Source organism: Ursus arctos, unplaced genomic scaffold (assembly GCF_023065955.2).
Source record: "Ursus arctos isolate Adak ecotype North America unplaced genomic scaffold, UrsArc2.0 scaffold_32, whole genome shotgun sequence".
Classification (NCBI taxonomy): Eukaryota; Metazoa; Chordata; class Mammalia; order Carnivora; family Ursidae; genus Ursus; species Ursus arctos.
In genome coordinates, this window is record NW_026623008.1 from 17,273,041 (window position 1) to 17,293,070 (window position 20,030).

A 20,030-nucleotide genomic window follows, 5' to 3' on the forward strand; every position below is an offset into this window, starting at 1 on the left:
CCCCATGGTGGAACAGTAACCCTACCTCTTCCTACTGATAGGGTTGATTGTAGCCAACTGGGAGGAATCATATCAGGGCAGCTTTGATCTTTGTACCTGGCAGGTTGGCAGCAGCCCAATCAGCCTTGGTATGTGGGAATCTGTGCCAGGGGTCAGAAAACCATAGCACCTTGGGCCAAATTGGGCTTGCAGCCTGTTTTTGTGTGACCTGCATACTAAGAATGGGTTTGACATTTTTAAATCAAATTTAAATCAAATTTTTAAATAAAAATCAAAAGAAGATTAATATTTATTTACTTGTCTATTCCCTGACTCCTTAGGCCAAATGTCAGTTTCTTAAAAGAAGGGACTTTGTTTTATTCATGCCAGGATGGTCTTGCACTGCAAAACTGCATACTAAAATTTTAATCTATGGAATCCTTTAATCTATGGAATCCTATGGAATCTATGAAAACGGTGCAGCCACCGTGGAAAACAGTATGGAAATTTCTCAATCCATTAAACATAGAATTACCATATGACCCAGTAATTCCAGTCCTGGGTATTTTAGCCTCAAAGCACCGAAAACAGGTGTTCAACCAAAAAGTTGGACGTGAATGTTCATAGCGGCACTATTTGCAGTACCCCAAAGTGGAAATACCCCAAATGTCCATCAACTGGTGAATGGATATATAAAATATGGTATATTCATACAATGGGATATTATTCAGCCATAAAAAGAAGTGTAGTACCAATCCATGCTTTAACATTGGTGAACCTTGAAAACGTAATGCTCAGTGAAAGAAGCGAGAAACAAAAGACTACATGTTGTATGATCCCATTTCCATGAAATATCCAGAATAGTTGAATCTATACAGAAAGGAGATAGTGGTTGCCGGGGGGTGGGGAGGGGGAAATGGGGAGTGACTACTCAACAGGTCCAAGATTTTTGGGGGTGATAAAAATATTCTGAAACTAAATAGTGGTGATGGTTACACATTGTGAATGTGCTAAATGTCACTGAATTGTACACTTTAAAATGGTTAAAATGATAAGTTGTTATATTATGTATATTTTACCACAGTTAAAAATAAACAGACTATAAAGATAGAAAAAAATTTAATCCATTCCTGAATGCTGGACATTTGCATTTTCCCAAATTTTCATTTTTTTAAAAGATTTTATTCATTTATTTGACAGAGATAGAGACAGCCAGCGAGAGAGGGAACACAAGCAGGGGGAGTGGGAGAGGAAGAAGCAGGCTCATAGCGGAGGAGCCTGATGTGGGGCTCGATCCCAGGATCACGCCCTGAGCCGAAGGCAGACGCTTAACCACTGTGCCACCCAGGCGCCCCCCAAATTTTCATTTTTAAAACTCACCCTGAGAGGAACATCATTGTATATACAACTTTCCGTACATTTTGGTTAGGACACATACCTAAGTGTTGAATTGGTGAGTCAAAGAATATGAATTTTAAGGACTTAATATATTTGATCAAAATACCCTTCGGAAAGCTTGTACCAGTTCCCCTCCTTATTCATTCAATAAACATACAATGAATATGTGTGGGGTTTATACTCTGTGCCACCGAAAGAAACTGAAGAATAAGCCACAGTTCTCAGGGGTTTGAACTCTAACTGGGTGATGCAGTCATGTAAACAGTCGGTAATAAGAAGGCGTAACAGATGTAAATTTAGGGTGACATGGAAGTGTGAGCAGGAGAACTTAATTCAGTCTTGGTTGGGAAGAGAGGTGGTATCTGGGAGACCCAGGAGTTTTCTCAGCCTAGGCCAGTCACCCTCCCCAGTTCTGGATAGAACCTTAAAAAGGAAGTTGCCATTTTTATAAATTAAAACTTTTACTTCTTTTTTTAATATTAAAAAAAGGTTTAATGGGGCACCTGGGTGGCTCAGTCAGTTAAGCGTCTGCCTTCAGCTCAGGTCATGATTCCGGGGTCTTGGGATTGAGTCCCGTGCCCACTCCCTGCTCAGCAGGGAGCCTGCTTCTCCCTCTCCCTCTGCCCCTCCCCACTACTCATGCTTTCTCTCTCTCCAATAAATAAATAAAATATTTTTTAAAAGTTTATTTACTTATTTAAGTAATCTCTTCACCCAACGTGGGGCTTGAACTCACAGTCCTGAGATCAAGAATAACATGCTCTTCCCACTGAGCCAGCCTATTGTCCCCCAATTTTTATTTCTTAAAACCATGTTTATTTGAGGGGTGCTTGGGTGGCTCAGCCGGTTAAGCATCCAACTGGTGATTTCGGCTCAGGTCATGATCTCATGAGTCCTGGAATCAGGCCCCATATGGGGCCTCGCATCTGGCTGGCACTCAGCGAGGAGTTGGCTTGAAATTCTCTCCTTCTGCCCCTCCCCCCACTCACACTTGCATTCTCGTGCTCTCTCTCTCTGTCTAAAATAAATAAATCTTTTTAAAAAAATGTTTATTTGATTGCTAGAGAATATGGTTTTTCACATATTTATTGATCATTTGTATTTCTTTTTTGGCCCATTTCCCCACTGGGATGTAAAGGGTTTTTTCTTAGTATTTTGAGGGGTTCTTTTTTTTTTTTTTAAGGATTTTATTTATTTATTTGACAGAGAGAGAGAGAGCGCGAGAGCATGAGAGCATACAAGTAGGGGGAGCTCCTTGCTGAGCGGAGAGCCTGATGCGGGGCTCGATCCCAGGACCACAGGCTCAAGACCCGAGCTGAAGGCAGGCACTTAACCAACTGAGCCACCTGGGCACCCCTGAGGGGTTTATTATTGTAAGGATGCCTCTATTCCAGTTATTTTTGTGGCAAATACATTCAGCTAGTTTGTAGTTTGCTTTCAAATCTTGTGCAGGGTGGTTTTTAAAAACAGCTTTATTGAGGTTTAATTTGCATACTATAAAATAATGCCCATGATAAATATACAATTCAGTGATTTAAAATAAAATGTATAGTTCGTATGTACATATGCATGCATGTGTATATGTGTGCACATGTATTTATGTATGTGTACATGTATGCATATGTGATATAGAGTTTGTATATATTTACATATATTCTCACTATGGTGTATAAATACACGGCAGCAGAGAATTGTGCAGAGTTTTTTTTTTTTTAAAGATTTTATTTATTTATTTGACAGAGAGAGAGACAGCCAGCAAGAGAGGGAACACAAGCAGGGGGAGTGGGAGAGGAAGAAGCAGGCTTCCCGTGGAGGAGCCCGATGCGGGGCTCGATCCCAGAATGCCAGGATCATGCCCTGAGCCGAAGGCAGACGCTTAACCGCTATGCCACCCAGGCGCCCCAAGATTTTATTTATTTATTGACAGAGAGAGACAGCCAGCGGGAGAGGGAACACAAGCTGGGGGAGTGGGAGAGGAAGAAGCAGGCTCATAGCGGAGGAGCCTGATGTGGGGCTCGATCCCATAACGCCGGGATCACGCCCTGAGCCGAAGGCAGACGCTTAACGACTGCGCCACCCAGGCGCCCCCAGAGTTTTTTTTTTTAAGTACACACACACATATATACACTCATTGGATGTAATCATAGTTTTCTTGTTATTTTTAGGCTCAAACTATGGTAGAGATTAAAAAAAATACCAGTAAACCAGTTTGTTAACATTCTTTTTGGAACCGTAGTTCATAATTAATTGTTATTTATGTTCGTGCCTGAACACGAAAGGAGGCCCACAGTTATGGGGGAAAATCGCATTAGGTGTTCTTTTTTTTTTTTCCGACATGGAGAGAGTTTAGGCATGAAAAGCAAAGACACGAGATTTAATTATTTACTCTCACTGTACTCACAGCGCCGTGACTTGGTGAGCGCACAGCCTGCTGGCATGTGGGGCGATCAGGTGATCAGGAGCCCTTGGGGAGAAGTTGAAGGTGTTACCCGGTTCTGATTTAGGGCAAGATGACCTCTGCCCCACCTTTGGGCTTTCCCCTCTGTCCTGGCTCCTATGCACAGTGTGTCCCACTTTAAAGCTTCTTTCTCTTTCTCTTTTTCCTTTCTTTAAGTCTGACTCTTTCTAGAATCCTCTTTGCTCACTGATAACTGTTGGAAAGGAATGACTTTTGGACCATTCCCACTTGTATTTATCTAAAAAAATTTTTGGGGGGTGGGCGCCTGGATGGCAGTCGGTGGGGCATCTGCCTTCGGCTTAGGTCATGATCCCTGGGTCCTGGGATTGAGCCCCAAGTCAAGTCAGGCTCCCTGCTCAGCAGGGAGTCTGTTTCTCCCTCTCCCTCTGCCCCTCCCTCCTGCTCGTGTTTTCTCTTTTTCACTCTCTCTCTTAAATAAATTTTAAAAAAGTCTTTAAAAAAAATCTTTTTTTTTTTTTTAAGTAGGCTCTACACCCAGCGTCGGGTTTGTAGGAGGATTCTGGAGCATATGGCAGGTGAAATGGATAGTGGAGTTGAAAGAGGATGAACTTTGGAGTCAGAGGTGGGTTTGACTCCTTGTCCCCACCCCTTTGTAACTATGGTTATGAACCTTGGGCAGTTTACTGAATCTCCCTTACTTAATCCCAGGATAAAGATGGTAATTTACACTTCATAGGATTTCATAAGGGTTAAACATGTGTACGTAGTAATACATGTAACGTGTTTTGCACATGGTAGGTGATCAATAAACAGAGTGTATTCGCGTTATTATCCTCAGTTCCTGTCCATAAGTAAGAGTTAATCCATAAGGGAATACTTTGCTCAGTACCAGATATTAATGTAGTTTTATCTCTGCTGGTAGGAACACATGGCTGGGAAACAATGGGTATTAAGAAAATAAAAAGTGAAGCATTAAATATTTACAAGATTGAAGAGCATAATCAAGGTTGTGATGTATGGATTTTTATGTTGTGCACCACCCAACACAAGGGTATAGTTTACATGGACTATAATGTGAATGGTGACCTCTGGACTTGTTCAGTGTACAACCTGAACAGTCATATGTGGTGGTCCTGAGGATAACATATGATTAATGGCTTTCAATGAATAATTGGACGTTTTGTAATAAGGAGAGCAGAAAGCAGTTAAAGGATTTTATGGTCGGAAGGTCCCTTGGAGATGATATGGTTCAACTTCCTCATTTTTCAGGTGGGGAAACTGAGATCCAGAGAGGGAAAGGGACGGGCATCATCCAGGGCAGAATTGGGACAAGAATCATGTCTCCAGGTTCTTTACTAATTGCCCTTTGTGTTTATCAATAATTTTCTTTGTTGATAGGAGTTAGCACGCTGCACCATATCTTAAAACTCCCATAGAGAAAGAGGGTTTAGAGCTGCTTTGCTTCTTCTAAACTTTGTCAGGAACAGACTCAGGATGGCTAAGCAGGGATTTATTTAGTTCTGGGTCTTTGCACTTTAGTGTCTTGGAAGTTTTCTCAGGAAACAATCCCTGCTGAGCAACGGCCCCTGAAAGCATCTTGCTTGCTTCTGTTTTTGACTTGATATTAGCTGACAAGCTAAGTAGTTTACCAGTACACCCAACTAGGTTGTTAGCTTGATATTAATCTGAGAACGGTGGCTCTGAAGGCCAACTGATCTCCTTTGAAGGTTGCTGTGCAGAATTGATAAACCGTTTCAAATTATAGTTCAGAATCCAATAGGCAGAAACTTAGTGGGGCCTATGGGAGGCAGCTGGAAGCTGATACTGGGCAGTAAGTGCCTTGGGCTTCCAGTTAATGGCCAGCTATGCATTGCCAATTCATTTCCCCTTTCCTCTGCAGGCAGGTATCAGCCAGGAAATGGATATGTGGGAAGCACTATGGCACTCGGTGCTGTGGGGATGCCAGGAAGGCTAGTTGGTCTCTGTCAGTGGCATAGGCTAGTGGAGTTCTGAGAATAGAAAGAATCACAAGGCTGGTTGAGGCTGGTGCCTTTAGGAGAGGGCTAGTGGAGGAATTGAACCTGAGCCATGACTTGAAAATTAGGTAGGCTCGCAGCAGAGGAGGGAGTGAAGAAGAGATGGGGAATGTATTTGGGGTGGGAGGAATCACAAGCTTCAAAGTCTCGGAGGGAGAAATATACAAGATGCGTTTGGGAAATAAAATATGGATTGATCCAAATGGAGTATTGTGAAATCATGAAAGGAAGTTTGGTCTAGCTTGGCAGGTCCTTAAACTCTAAACTGTGGGGTTTTGACTGCTTCTCTGGAAGGTTTCTCTGCACCTCTCTTGAAAGGATGGTCCTCATTGCCCACTTCTCCAACACCGGTGGGCAGGAAGTGGGGTAAGAGACCTCCTTCCTTCCCAGTGCTACTTCTTCTTTTTTTTTTTTTAAAGATTTTATTTATTTATTTGACAGAGATAGAGACAGCCAGCGAGAGAGGGAACACAAGCAAGGGGAGTGGGAGAAGAAGAGACAGGCTCCCAGCGGAGAAGCCTAATGTGGGGCTTGATCCCAGAACGCTGGGATCACGCCCTGAGCCGAAGGCAGACGCTTAACGACTGAGCCACCCAGGCGCCCCCCCAGTGCCACTTCTGAACCGTTTCTAGCACGAAGGCCTTGTTCTTACAACTATTGTATCACCCAGTACCCCCATCTCTGCCCCATCCTCTCCCCACTTCCTGGTTATCTCCTCTCACTCACTGGAGATTTTTTTTGGAGCTGGTATTATCAAGATTGTAGGCTTTAGGAGTCACGGACTCCTGGGCCCCGGGCTCAGCTGTGCCACCATGTAGCTATGTGATCTTGGGCCACTTACTTAATATCTGAGCTTCAATTTTCTTAGGTGCACAGTGGGATAGGAATAGTAACCACCTGGTAGAGTGGTATTGGCACCCAACACTCATTCAGCTGGAAAGTAAACAGCCTAAAATAATTATAGATTGATGTATATTCTGTGAAGGGCTTGAGGTAGAGAATAAAGAGGGGCTACGTTGGGGGGAGGGCCCAGGAGGGAGGTGGCACTTAAGCGGAGACCCGAAGGAAGAGAAGAAAGATTATATGGGCTACGGTTATGTGGGGGCACTCAGCACAGCACTGGCCCATGGTGAGCACTCAGTAAATGTTAGTGATTATTAGTACGGTTAGTGTTGCTGTATTCCACACCTGGCTCTCAGCCTTCCTCCGGGTCTTCAGTGTCCATGCAAATGACCCATTCCACATCCACCCTGTTAGTTCCTCTTTCTTTCTTTTTAAGATTTATTTATTTTAGAGAGAGCATGTGAGAATGAGAGCTGGGGGAGGGGCAGAGGGAGAGGGAGACTTTGGGGCTTGACGCAGGACCCTGAGATCATGACCGGAGCCAAAGTCAAAGAGTCAGGTGCTTAACCAACTGAGCCACCCAGGTGCCCCCGTTCCTTTTTCTTTTCCCTGCTTTCCTGAACTTTATTAAAGAAAAAGCAATGATGGTGAATCACTAGAACATCTCAGTCTTCTGGATCCCTCCCTCAAAAATGTGGCATTTGATTTCCAGACACATGCCAGAGCGTTTGTGGTTCCCAGTTGTACGAAGTTGGTGAGAAGCTGAAATCCTACAATGTTCATCCTCCAACTTTCCCCAGTCTCCCCAGTCTGGGTCTGTCCTTCCCGCCTGGCCCCCACCCTTGGTGTGTCTTTGGATCAGCAAGAAACACCTGAGCAGCTGCTAGGGCTTCATGCATCCCGTGCGTAGTTCTCTGCTCCCCTGTGCGCGGCAATAGCAGAATCGGAGCCGCTTCACTAAGAACTGCATCTCTGCTCTGAGCTATTCCTGACTAAGGCACCAGGCAAAGCCCTCTTTTGTTGGATTTGCTTTGGCAACTGCATCTGCCCCCGGGAGCTCTGGGACAAAAACACAAATGGCCTCAAGCATTACCGGGTCCTCACCGTGACTTCCGAAGAAGGTTAGCCAAAACCATCCCATCAGCCTTAAAACCAGGGTTATTTCATCCAGACTGATGGATGGCTCCGCATTTTCAGTTGCACTGTCAATATTTCTTGCATGATCCGGTACCAAGTCCTTGCAGTGTTCAGCGTTATCTCCATATTCAAGTCTAACAGTGAAACCAAGAAGACAGTCTGCTGCTTCTTGGTGATCTTGAATCTTGGAGGGACAGTTAACACCTCTGGGATACTTTTCAAAGAAACTGGGCACATCATTGCTGTGGATGTTTCTTAAATTACTTCTGTCTTCAGTCTTGTAGAGTCTGATTTCCTAGGAGCTAAATAATAAAGCGAAATAATCAAGTCTTTGAGCTAAATCATAAAGTTTCTAAATTACATGTCATCTTTGCTGCAGTTGAAGCTGACATGCTCCTGGCTTCTCACTGTGGTCTCCTGGGCTGCGGGGGGAGGAGAGGTGAGGAGGAGTGGGCGGCTAGGGCGGCCAGCACCCGTTAGTTCTTTGACCTCCTCAACTCCAGTGACCTTCACCTCTGCTCCATCTATGTACTGCCCTGGCCACACCCTGGGCCTCTCATCACCCAGGACTCTCTCCTTTCTTAACTCTTAAATTCACACATCTCCCCCTGGCCACGCCCTCTCACCCTTCCCCATTTTCCCACCCAGTTGTTCCCATTAGCCCTGTTCTTCAAATTTGTTAAAACTGCCAGCCACCTGGCCCCTCTGTTGTCTCTATTTGCTTTTTCTGTTCCAAGTTCCTCTTTTCCCCATCATCCCGTCACACCTGCTTGCTGTTGGTGTTTGGTGTTGTAACAAGGTCATAGTCTCTCAGCTGGGTGTTCAGTGTTGCCTGGTGATCTTTCTGTGGTTTGCTGATCAGCTTTCTCTTTTATACTTTAAACCTCCTTCATTATATAGAACAGAAGGGGATCTAGAAACTTTCGTGTGTGAATCTCTTAATGGTCTCCCAATCCGTATCTGTGTAGCCTTGGATTCTTTCACCGTCTGGGGGCACACCAACTCCCCCCTGTACTTTCACTGCCCAGCCAGCACCTCCGTCTCTGCCTGAGGACTGCCTTCGGGCTGCCCGCCGCCCTTTGCTGCAGAGAACCAGAAGTGGCCGGGTATTTAACTCCACGCCCAGTTCCAAAGGGCATCTCTTATCCTCTGAGTGGTGGCTGGGGAGTACAGCTACCCCAGCAACCTTACCCTCAGACTGGGACAACGCTACGCTGAAGAGCTCTCCTGTGGGGTGAGCCCACATCAGGTTGCTGTTCAGGACCCTTGGCTGTCATTGCATTCTTGCTCCCCGCCTTTCCTTCCTGCTTCTTCTTCCCACTTCCCTACAGGTTATTCCTGGGAATGCTCCCTCCTAAGTCCCTGCGCAGGCATCCTCATCCCAGGGGCGGCTTCTGAGGAATCCAGTCTCAGACAATGCACGCTCTGCTTTTCCTCCTCTTATCACAAAGGAAGAAATGGCTTCTTGTCACTATGTCCCCCAGGTATCGGTCCTCCCTTGCCTTCCCTGGTCTGCGCTTTTGCATCGTTAAACCTGTATTAGTTTCCGAGGGCTGCTGTAACAAAACACCAGACAGGGTGGCTCAAACAACAGAAACTTGTCGTCTCATATTCTAGACGCTCGAAGTCTAAGATCAAGGGGTTGGTTCCTTCTGAGGGCTGTGAGGAAAAAATCTGTTCTATCCTTCTCTCCTAGCTTCTGGTGATTTGCTGGCAATCTTTGCTGCTCCTTGGCTTGTAGATGTCTGCCTCCATTTTATATGGCTTTCTTCCGGGGTTGAAGTTTCCCCTTTTTATAAGGACACCAGTCATATTAGATTAGGGCCACCCTAATCTAATGATCTCATTTTAACTTGGTTACTGCTGGAAAGACCCTATCTTCAAATAAGGGCACATTTGGAAGGAGGTACTAGAGGTTAGGACATCAACATATGAATATGGGGGCAGGGGACGCAACTGTACCCGTACACCATCCCTACGCTCCCTCGCTCTCCTGAACTATAGGTGTGCGTGTTTATCATCTATGGGATTGCTCCCCTTGAGTGCCCCACATAAACCTTGTATTAGACACTTTGTTTTCTGGCTTCTCAGCACTTTTCACTGTTTGGGGGAATTTCCAGCCCCATGAGTCCCATTTCCCCAAGGAGTGGAACCCAGAAAGGTATTTCCCAGTGTCTTTCATGGTCAGTCTTCAGGCCTGTAAACTATTCTGTGCCAATGAGACCCAGCCACACGAGACTTTGATTCAGGAGGGAGCAATCTGAGGAAGGAGGCTTGGAGTGGACGCCATTTTCCTGGCAAGGGTGGTGGCAGAGGTGAATGGATTTCAGGGATGCGGTAGTTGCAAGTTGACTTGAGTTCTTGATGCAGAAGGGACAGCATTACTGGCACAGTAGTGGTTGTAGTCAAGTGGAGATGCCGGCCATAGCACCAACAATGGCGCAAGGGCATCATGGCGGCTGCAGAAGCAGCCGTTTCTTCCTGAGGCCAGGGTTTCGGTTTTAGGTATTTTTCTTGGAAGCTTAATCTTGAACCAACCTTTTTTTTCTTCTTCTTTTTTTTTTTAGTTTCGCACAGATTCTGTGGGCTCTTGATGTCATTTTAATGCTCTTATTTTCTGCATAATCAGCCAGAGTCAGTTTCTGTTGCATACAGTAGGGAATCCCTAGTTTTTAGTATTTTAAGGTGGTTTCTGGAAATTCCAGACTCTTGAGTTCTGGAACTGACTGACTTGGAGGAGGCAGGGTGGTGGTTAATGAGGTCCTAATCACTGCTGACAGGAAAGTTGGAGACCCTCATTAGTGGCATTTAGTCAAACGATTTTCTGCTATACCTTGGGACGTACTCGTACCAATCCAAAGTAGAGGAAATGGTAAAAAAAAATTAGAAAGTTTCTGTGTACTGGTGATTTCTTGCTCCTTTCAGCAAAGTCCTTCAAAAGAGGGTCAGGCCTTTCAAGAGAACTTTCCGTAAGAATTACCTGCTGGTTCAAGGGAGTAAGTCTATCAGCAAGGAGGGCATTAAGGACGTTTCCTTCCCTACTGCAGCCCTCCCCCACCTATTATTTTGCATTATTTCAAGACAGAGACCTTTAAATTGAGAAGAGGATTGGCAGAATACAGAGATAAAAATCAGTGGTGCCTCTGGCTGACTCTGGGGATGTAGCATCTCACTCTTGATCTCAGGGTCGTGTTTGAGCCCCACATTGGCTGTGGAACCTACTTAAAAAATAAATAAATAAAATAAAAATCAGGTCTGGAGCCCTAAAGGCTCTGTAGGGGAGACAAAGCTTTACTCCATTCTATTTGGGTTTCTGAGAATTAAATGGACCAAGACAGATGAACAAGAAAAGCACACGGTGTTTACGTGGACACGGAGTCCCCAGGAGACAGTGAAGACCCCCAAACCAGAAAGGCCTGTATTGGAAAAACCTGAGGGTCTTCTCCTTTGTTTTCATAGACAACACTTTTGACCTCTGGTCAAGAATGCGTGGGGTTTTTTTCAACACCAAGCAATTCTGTGACGCGTGCTGGGTATCCTACAATTTAACTCACTCTTGATATTATCTACCTAGAGATAGTGTCAGATCCCACAGGTTAAGAGTTCAGTCCCAAGAGACTACCCCCCCCCACTTCAAATGCCACTCACAAACATAGGTCCCCAAGTTACCCACATTTTTTGTCCGACTTGGCTATGAATTGAAAGTTTCCATGACTTCTTCCCCCTTGGATTTGATTATGTGCTAGAACAGCTCACAGAATTTAAGGAAACACTTACCAGTTTATTAAGGGATATGATAAAGGATAGAGATGAACAGCCAGATGACAAGATACACTGGGCGGGGTCTGGGCGGGTCCTGAGCCCAGGAGCTTCTGTCCCTGCAGAGGTGGGGAGTGTCACCCCCCTCCCCCGTATGTGGATGTGTTCACCCACCTGGAAGCTCTCCAAACCCTGTGCTATTGGGGTCTTATGGAGGCTTGCTCACATGGGCATGGTCAATTATTAACTCCATGTCCAGCCCCTCTCCCCTATCTGGAGAAGTGGGGGTGGGGGTGGGTGCCTGGAAATTCTAAGCTTTGAATGATGGCTTGCTCTTTTTATTTATTTATTTATTCATTTATTTATTTAATTTTAATTTTTATTTTTTAAAAGATTTTATTTATTTATTTGACACAGAGAGAGAAAGACAGCCAGCGAGAGAGGGAACACAACCAGGGGGAGTGGGAGAGGAAGAAGCAGACTCCCAGTGGAGGAGCCTGATGCGGGGCTCGATCCCAGAATTCTGGGATCACGCCCTGAGCCGAAGGCAGATGCTTATGACTGAGCCACCCAGGTGCCCGGGCTTGCTCTTTTTAGTGAGCAGCCCCTACCCAGAACCATCGGGAGCCCACTTAGAGTCCCTTCAATAAGACAAAAGATGCTCCTTGTGCTCTTCTCACTTAGGAATTTATAAGGGTTTCGGAAACCCTGTGTCAGAGATTGGGGACAAAGACCAAATACGAATTTCTTATTATAAATCACAGTCTCTCGAGGCCCTAATCCATTCACTCTCTGCCTCGGGTCATCAGACTCTCATTTGCTGCAAGAGCCACTGAACTGGTCTCCCAGCTTCCAATGTGGCTTCCTTTCCATTCAGTCTCCATATAACAGCTTGAATGAGCTTTCTAAGGCTCAAGTTACTGCCCTTAAAGATAAGTTCTGAACTCTTCTACCTGATACCAAAGGGCCTACATAATGTTCCGGGATTAATTTACACCATGGGTTCCAGATATCTTGATGACTTGCAACTCCCCAATGTTACTATGGTGTTTGACCTCTGGACCTAATTCCCATTAGATGTTCCTTCTCCCAAGCCATGCTCAGCTCCCCAACTTGGATAGTGCCCCGGCTGTATGCCTGGTTCCTACCTCATCAGAGCCCAGATCCCGTTTATTATGATGCATGCCTGCTTGTCTGTCTGCCTCCCTCCCCGGTAAGCTCTCAGGGAGGGGAGGGCAGACTGGGTCTTCTCCAGCGTGATAGCGTCTCTGTCTAGCAGTGACTGCCCCATTTCAGTGCTCGGCACATGGGGCTAAAGGCAACAAAGGGTGACTGCTTTAATTGGCCTTCCCCCAGCTTTCAGATTTTGAGAGATTTTCACCACTTAGACACAATTTATTTATTACGTTAACTTGTTTGGGCTCCTCAGGGGATTAATGAATGTTTTCTTTCTTTCTTTTTTTTTTTTTAATATGGAAAATTGCTTGACAAATTGCCAAGCTGTTTTCTTTGTGGGGAAGAACTCAGCACCTAGCAGTCCTGGTTTTTTTCATCTACTCAATCTCCCCACATTTAATTGATAGAGAAATGGAGGTCAAGAGAAGTGAAATGACTTCGTAAGGTTTACAGTGAGTAATAACATGAAGCTAAAACTCAAGTTTTCTGACTCCTTTTACAACAGCTGAACCAGTCGTGTGTTGGTGCTGTGTTTCACGACTGGCTCTCTAGACGGGGGAGAAACCTTGATTGGCAGCATTTGTCAGTTTCTGCGTTGTAAAGACTTTCACCTAGGCTAACTTCAAGCTACCTACGTGAAATTGTTGAACATGGAGAGTTGGTGCCAGCAGGCTTCAGATTCTACACTTTCTGCTTTTTCTTACAGGTTTGTAGTGCGGGAGGCTCTAACCCCTCAGAAAGCAGCTGTTGCCAGAACATGCTAAATGCTGGCAATGAAATGATGCACAAGGCTATAAATAAAAATAAAGGACCTCAAAGGAATGACCTGCTGAAAATACGACAAGATGGAAACCTTGTATGAAGACAGAGTGCTATTCATTGTCATATGTTGGAACCCAAAGCCAGTGATAGCCCCCACAAAGAGGAGTTAATGAACCAGAAATACAAGTCCCCTGCAGCTCCTCTCTGTAGCTTTTCTGATGTATCGCAGGCAAAAATAATTCTTCCCTTCCTAGGAGTTCCTGTACATCTCTACTCAGTAGCTTTTTTATTTTTAGAATTGTCTACAAAATATATCCAAACTCCCCAGCTTGGCAGAGTGACCTTTTACCAAGTGAAGTTTCAAAGAAGGTGGGGTAGGTTGTAGGAAGACTCAGGCTTTGGGGCTGGAGCAACTCCGACTTCAACTCCTGCCCCACCGCTTAGTGCTGTGAGGTCTCAGGCTGGTGTCACAGCCTCTCAGCCTTCATTTCTTCATTCTTGGATACCTTCCTGGTAAGGCTGACACAAGGGTAAAACAACATAAGACATGTTAGGTGCCTAACTCGCTATCTGGCACGTGTTACGAATACAAGAAATACCTGTTCTCTTCTTTTACAGGTGACACATTGTCTGCCTGTTCAAATCGTCTTTACGTTTCTAAGAGCTTGCTTTCCTAGGAATGGATTAGTTCATTTACTCAGTCTCCTAACAAATATTTGGAGACAGAACCCAGTCTCTGGTTCCATTGTCTTTACCAACAAGTGGTTTTGCAGAACTAGGACCCAGGTAAGCTCTTGGGCTCAGGGTTTGGGGAGGCAGGGTAAGATCCATGAAGGTCTTCTTAAACAAGGACCGAAGTGCTAAGGGGTGATAATGAGACACCTGTTCATGATTACATCTCACCGAAGGAAAGCTGTAACTGTGAATCACACTGATGCCCCCACTAAGGGCTGGGTACTTGACCTACGGCCTTAAACCCTTTAACCTCCACATGAACCCCATGGGAGTAGAATTATCCCCGTTTTGCCGATGAGAAAACTCATCTCCAGAGAAGGCCGCACATTCACTCTATAACACTCTGTGTGCACCTACCATGGGCCAGGCTCTGTTCTAGGCATTGGAGATGCCACAGGCAAAGCAGACAAAAATCCCCACCATCACGGAGCTGACATTAACAAGGCAACAAACCGGATAACTAAGTAAACCATGGTATGTCAGGTGTTGCTTAGTGACATGGAGAAAAAGAAAGCAGAGCAGGAGTTGGGGGTGGAGGGGAGGCTGCAATTTGATTTAAGGTGATCAGGGAAGGTCTCATGGAGTAGGTGAGACGAGGAGGAGTGGGGGAGGGAGTGGGCCATGTGGGTAACTAGTTCAGAGCCTTGCTGAGATTACCAGGAAGTGACCTAGGCCACCAGGATCACTGTTGGCAGGTTCAGAAGCCAGTGGTTTTATTTATCAGCTCTCTTTTTCAAAAACAATACTGCTGTCCTCCAAGCAGGGTATGTGTTGATGTGTGTGTGTATGTACGAATGTGTTACATTCCCTCGGGCTGATCCTATTGGGACCCGATTCCCTACTGACACCTTCTAGAAGCTGTGGCCTCCCACAGTTGATTTTCATGGAAACTTGGCAACTTCCTAGTTGCCCTGCCCCAGCCCTGCACCACATTCCTATGGCTTTATTTGTGTGTCTTGGAGCCCTGCCAGGGCTGGGCCTGGGACAGGTTGCCATGGCGATCTCCCACTCTTTCCAGATAGAACCTCTCAGGGATGTTGCTCTTGGGCCTGAAATAGTTCAGGCTTGCTCTCAGCCCACAGCAGGAAGAACTTTGGCATGGTGAACCCAGTTAGGAAACTAGACCCTGGGTGACAAAGCCTTCTGGGAAGCGTGCTGCAGGGCCCCCCAGATTTAGAATCGGGGATGGCTTTCCTTAGGTTAGGAACAGCCCCTTCTTCCAGTTGTTATGTTCCAGTTGTTATATTCAGAGCCTGCCACTGAGAGCCCTGCTGAAACAGAACCTTTTTTTAAGAGCTCAACCTCACTGAGTACGGTATGCACGTGACAAAATGCATACATTTCAAGCAGAGAGTTTAATGAGTTTTGACAATGTATACACTCGGGGAATGACCACTACGATCAAGATATGAAACTTTTCCATCAACCCCCAAAGTTTCTTCCTGCTGCTTTGCGCTTACTCCCCCACCCCCACCCCCACCTCTGGTCCCTGGTCACTACTGCTCCATCATCTGTCACTACAGATTAGTTTTACCTTTTCTAGAAGTTCATATAAATGGACTCATGGAGCGTGTACCCTTTGCTGGTGGCCTTCTTTTCTCTGCATGATGTTTTGATATTCACCTGAGTGGCTTCTTGGACTGGCCCTTCATTCCTTTCCATTGCTGGTTCCATTGCATGGAGTGACTGTAGTCTGTCCCTTCTCTTGTTGACAGGCATTCAGGTGGTTCTCAGATTTTGGTTACTACAAGTCAAGTTGCTTGGTACATTTGTGTATAAGTCTTTGTGTGAACATATCCTCTCATTTCTCTTGGGTAATACTCTGAGTGGAATGGCTGGGTCACATGGAGGCAGATGCATGCTTCACTTTATAAAAAGTTGCCAAACAGCATGTTTGGAGGAAGACCTGGGGGCAGTGGGTTTTTGCTCCCAGGGACTGGAACAATCAATGGCTCCTGAGTAGAATGTAGAGGGGATTCCAAGGCAGCAAGGAGGGAGAGTGGGTCCCTTATCAGTAACTTACCTGCTTACTTAGGGAAGTCCATGAACACCTACTGGTAGGTAGCTGAGAACAGGGTAAGAGCCAGGTAGGGAAGTGGCCCCAAGAAGTAATGTCTGAAGACAACAGGATGACTGGGTGAAGGGGGATTGTGAGGACTTTAGAAAGATGTGGTAGAAGGAGGGGGGCTCAAGGTCACGTACACCAAAATCTCAGCACAAAGTCTGGTTTTCAGTGAGCAACAGTTCTCTTTAGGGCAGCTTGCTTTACTGTCCCATTTTCCACTTCGATCTATCAGTTACTGTCCAGGAGAAAGGAAGGCAAAAAGTGCAGCATGCATTTGCCACGCTGTACTGGGTGCTTGACATACTTATTTCATTTAATCCTCTCAATGACTTGGTGGGGTCTGTGTCCTTCCTCTAGTTTTTGAGACCAGAAGTATTTCAACAGTTAGTTATAGAGAATCCTCCAAGGAGGGTGCCAGGGGGAGTCACTTCTATGCAGAGCAAAGGGATAGCTGGACCTGGGGGGGTAAGGCTTGAGGGGTATCAGTGGCTGAGAGGATGGAGAGAGGCTGGGAGATGAGACAGAGAGATAGAGAGAGAGAGAGAGAGAGAGAGACAGAGACAGAGACAGAGACAGAGAAAGACAGAGATGGAGAGAAGAAAAACTGTGGCCACTGTCAAGGAGGAGAAATTTGAGGAAAGGGCTGAAGGCCAGCACAACATGCTACCCCAATAAATGACTGTGAGAGTTCAGGACCTGCCACCCCAAATATGCTGCTTTGGCATATTGACTATTTTGAACAATAGGCACTTGAAAAACAGCAAATGCAGGGAGAGGCTCTCTCTGAACTCCCCTTATCTGCCTAAAAATTAGTCTTCCAAAAGGAACTCAATTGTCATGAATCCCTTCCCTGGGAGCTTCATCAGCCAGAGAAGCTGAACTGGACTCTTATCACAGGAGAGGTGACTGAAGTGACACCACACCTGGAAATCACATCTCCCTGTATTCCTCTAAGGGCCCATTCAGCTTTCTTGAAAATCACTCATTCTCCCCTTAGAGGCCTACATCCCCTCTCCCCTTTCCCTATTAAGATGGTATTTAATCCTGAAGTCTAAAGCTAACTCTTTGGTGGCTTTTTTCTCTTGTTAATCTTTCATTCAGGGATCTCAGCCAAGAACTCAGAAGTGTAAAGGGAAAATTATTTTTCTTCCCCTACAGAGCCAAGATTTTTGGGAAGTTTTCTATGTGATACGCGCTGTGATTCCCTCCTCCAAACTTTAAGGAAAAACACACATTACTCATCTTTGCCTTTGCAGTTGTATGTGTGTGTGTCTGTGTGTGTGTGTGTGTGTGCGCGTGCGCACATATTTTAATGTGATTATGTGTGAGATTGACTTTAAGTCTTGGGTGGGTCCAAGGAGGCTTAGTTACATTTGAGTTACATATAAATGGAGAAACAGAGAATAATTGATTTGAGAGAGAATAATTTGCCCAAGATCACACATCTGATCCAGATTTAAAAAATTTTTTAATTTATTTTTTATTTTTAATTTATTTTATTTTTTTTAGAGAAAGAGTGAGTGAGAGCAGAGGGGAGGGTGGCAGAGGAAGAGGGAGAGAAACTCAAGCAGATTCTCTGCTGAGCATTGAGCGCAACACAGGGCTCAATCTCATGACCCTGAGACCATGACCTGAACCGAAATCTAAAGTTGGACACTTAACTGACTGAGCCACCCAGGTGCCCTGAGGATATTTTTTAAAAAGATTTTATTTAAAAAAAATTTTGTAAGTAAATTTTATGCCCAATGTGGGGTTCAAACTTATGACCCTGAGATCAAGAGTCACATGTTCAACTGACTGAGCCAGCCAGGTGCCCCTGGATACAGATTTGAACTCAGTTTTCCGAATTCAGAGTTTTTTCCCATTTCGTTGCTCCGTCCTACTGAAGTTCTAGGAACCTGCCTTGGCTGCCAGGTTAAGACATCATCTTTTGTTTCATAATTTCCAACTTTTTCAATGATTTCATCTGCAGATGGATACCTGGTCCACACAACTTGTGAGGGACACCAGAATATGTCATCCTAAAATATGCCTCTTTAACTTAAGAATTATTTTGAGCTGAAGGCAATTAAGAAAATGAGAGCACAGGAAAAGGTCTCTATACATTCCCCCTTTCTGCCTGAAGACAGGATATAAGTCTTCCTTTACTTTGGTTTCATCAGCCCAGAGATGGCACCTGAGGAATCTTAAAACAAACTTTACTCCATTAATTTCCCTCATTTATTTATCTTCACACAGTTTGCTACCTTTGGAAGCCTGAAACCACTTTTCTGTGTCCTGCCATTTCTCTAGAAATGTATTGTTCTTTGTTGAAGATGCTACAAAAGCCTGAGTTCTAAGCGACTTCTTTGAGTTACTCAGCCCTGAGTTTCTCCCATGTACACCTGAGATATGCATGTTAATAAAGTTCTGTAAGTTCTGTTTGTTTTTCTCTTGTTAATCTGTTTTTTGTTACAGAGCCCTAGCTGAGAACTTGAGATGGCAGAGGGAAAACGTTTCCTGAACTATACCTGACATCTGAAATCCACACAGGTAGCATCTGAATCACAAAATAGTATTTGCCTGCAGAAGTCTGTTGAAGAAGCTCACATCCCTGAGGCCTGCTTTCTAGTTCTATCCACATGTTGAGCCCCTGCTAAATATGGTATTAGTTTTGGAATTTGCACTGTATAAGGAGCATGCCACCTGAGCAGAGAGAGAGAAGATGAAGGTCTAGAGCTTTAGCCTGATTCCCTCATTTGGACTGAAGATCTAAAGTCCAGAGAGGAAAGTGCCACCCCCGCCCCCTGCCCTGACTCTCAGCGCCTCTCTGAATTTGCTCAACCAGCATTTAGCCATTTTTTAGCCTTCCCTGTGAACTTTTTCAATCTGTTCAGATGTGCTCATTTCCTGCCCTGCCACATGGCATTGGTCATTTGCTTCTTTTGCCTGCCCTCCCACTCCCCCCCCCCCAATCACTGTCATAGTGTCTGCATGGCTCCACTGGTCTGTTTGCATGTTTCCACACTCAGGTTGGGAACTTCCTGAGGGCAGGGACAATGTCTAGCTCCTTTTTGGACCCTAATGCCTAACACAGTGTCTGGTACATAGCCAAGTACTCAGTGAATTTCCTTTTATTTAAATGTAATGCACGTTTGTAAACACCCAAACCTATGGAAAGTGTCCTCTCTTCTCCCACAGCCCTCTTTTCCAATCACTGGTCAGTCTCTTGTGTGATCTTCCAGACGTTTTCTCTGCATATACTCAGAATACATAGGTATACACATCTTTAAAATGGAAAGCTCATGCTATAGAAATGATTGTTATTTATTTCTTTTTGTCAATACGTGTTTTGTCCAAATTCAATTTATCAGCTACCTATTGCTATGCAATAAACCATTCTCAAGCTTTGTGGTTTATAACAACCATCATTTTATTTGCTCAGGCTTCTATGGGTTGGCTATGTGGGCTGGGTGGGGCGGTTCTTCTGCTGGTCTTGGCTGGGATCGCTCTACAACAGCAGTCAGCTGGTGGGTTGCTTGGGGCCTCAGTGAGGATGAGTCACTGTTCCTTGTAGTTTCATCTTCAAATAGGCTGCCTGAGTTTCTTCGCATGGCAGGCTCAGGTCCTCCTAGGCCTGCTGCTTTCCTTGGCCCTGCCCAGAAGTGAGGCACAGGGTCCTTCAGGGGCAGATCCTGGAGCTTATGCAGTACTGGGGGACCTCTCAAGAAAATAAAATATT

At 45.1% G+C, this 20,030-nt stretch overlaps 1 long non-coding RNA gene across 1 annotated transcript; it reads left to right on the plus strand.

The window, feature by feature from the left end:
- Positions 1-12,707: 12,707 nt before the first annotated feature.
- On the plus strand, positions 12,708-19,608 carry LOC113268508 (uncharacterized). The gene is made up of 4 exons (XR_006411453.3): positions 12,708-12,784; positions 13,454-14,022; positions 14,128-14,295; positions 18,767-19,608. It is a non-coding gene; the product is annotated as an uncharacterized LOC113268508 (long non-coding RNA).
- The last annotated feature ends 422 nt before the right edge of the window (positions 19,609-20,030 follow it).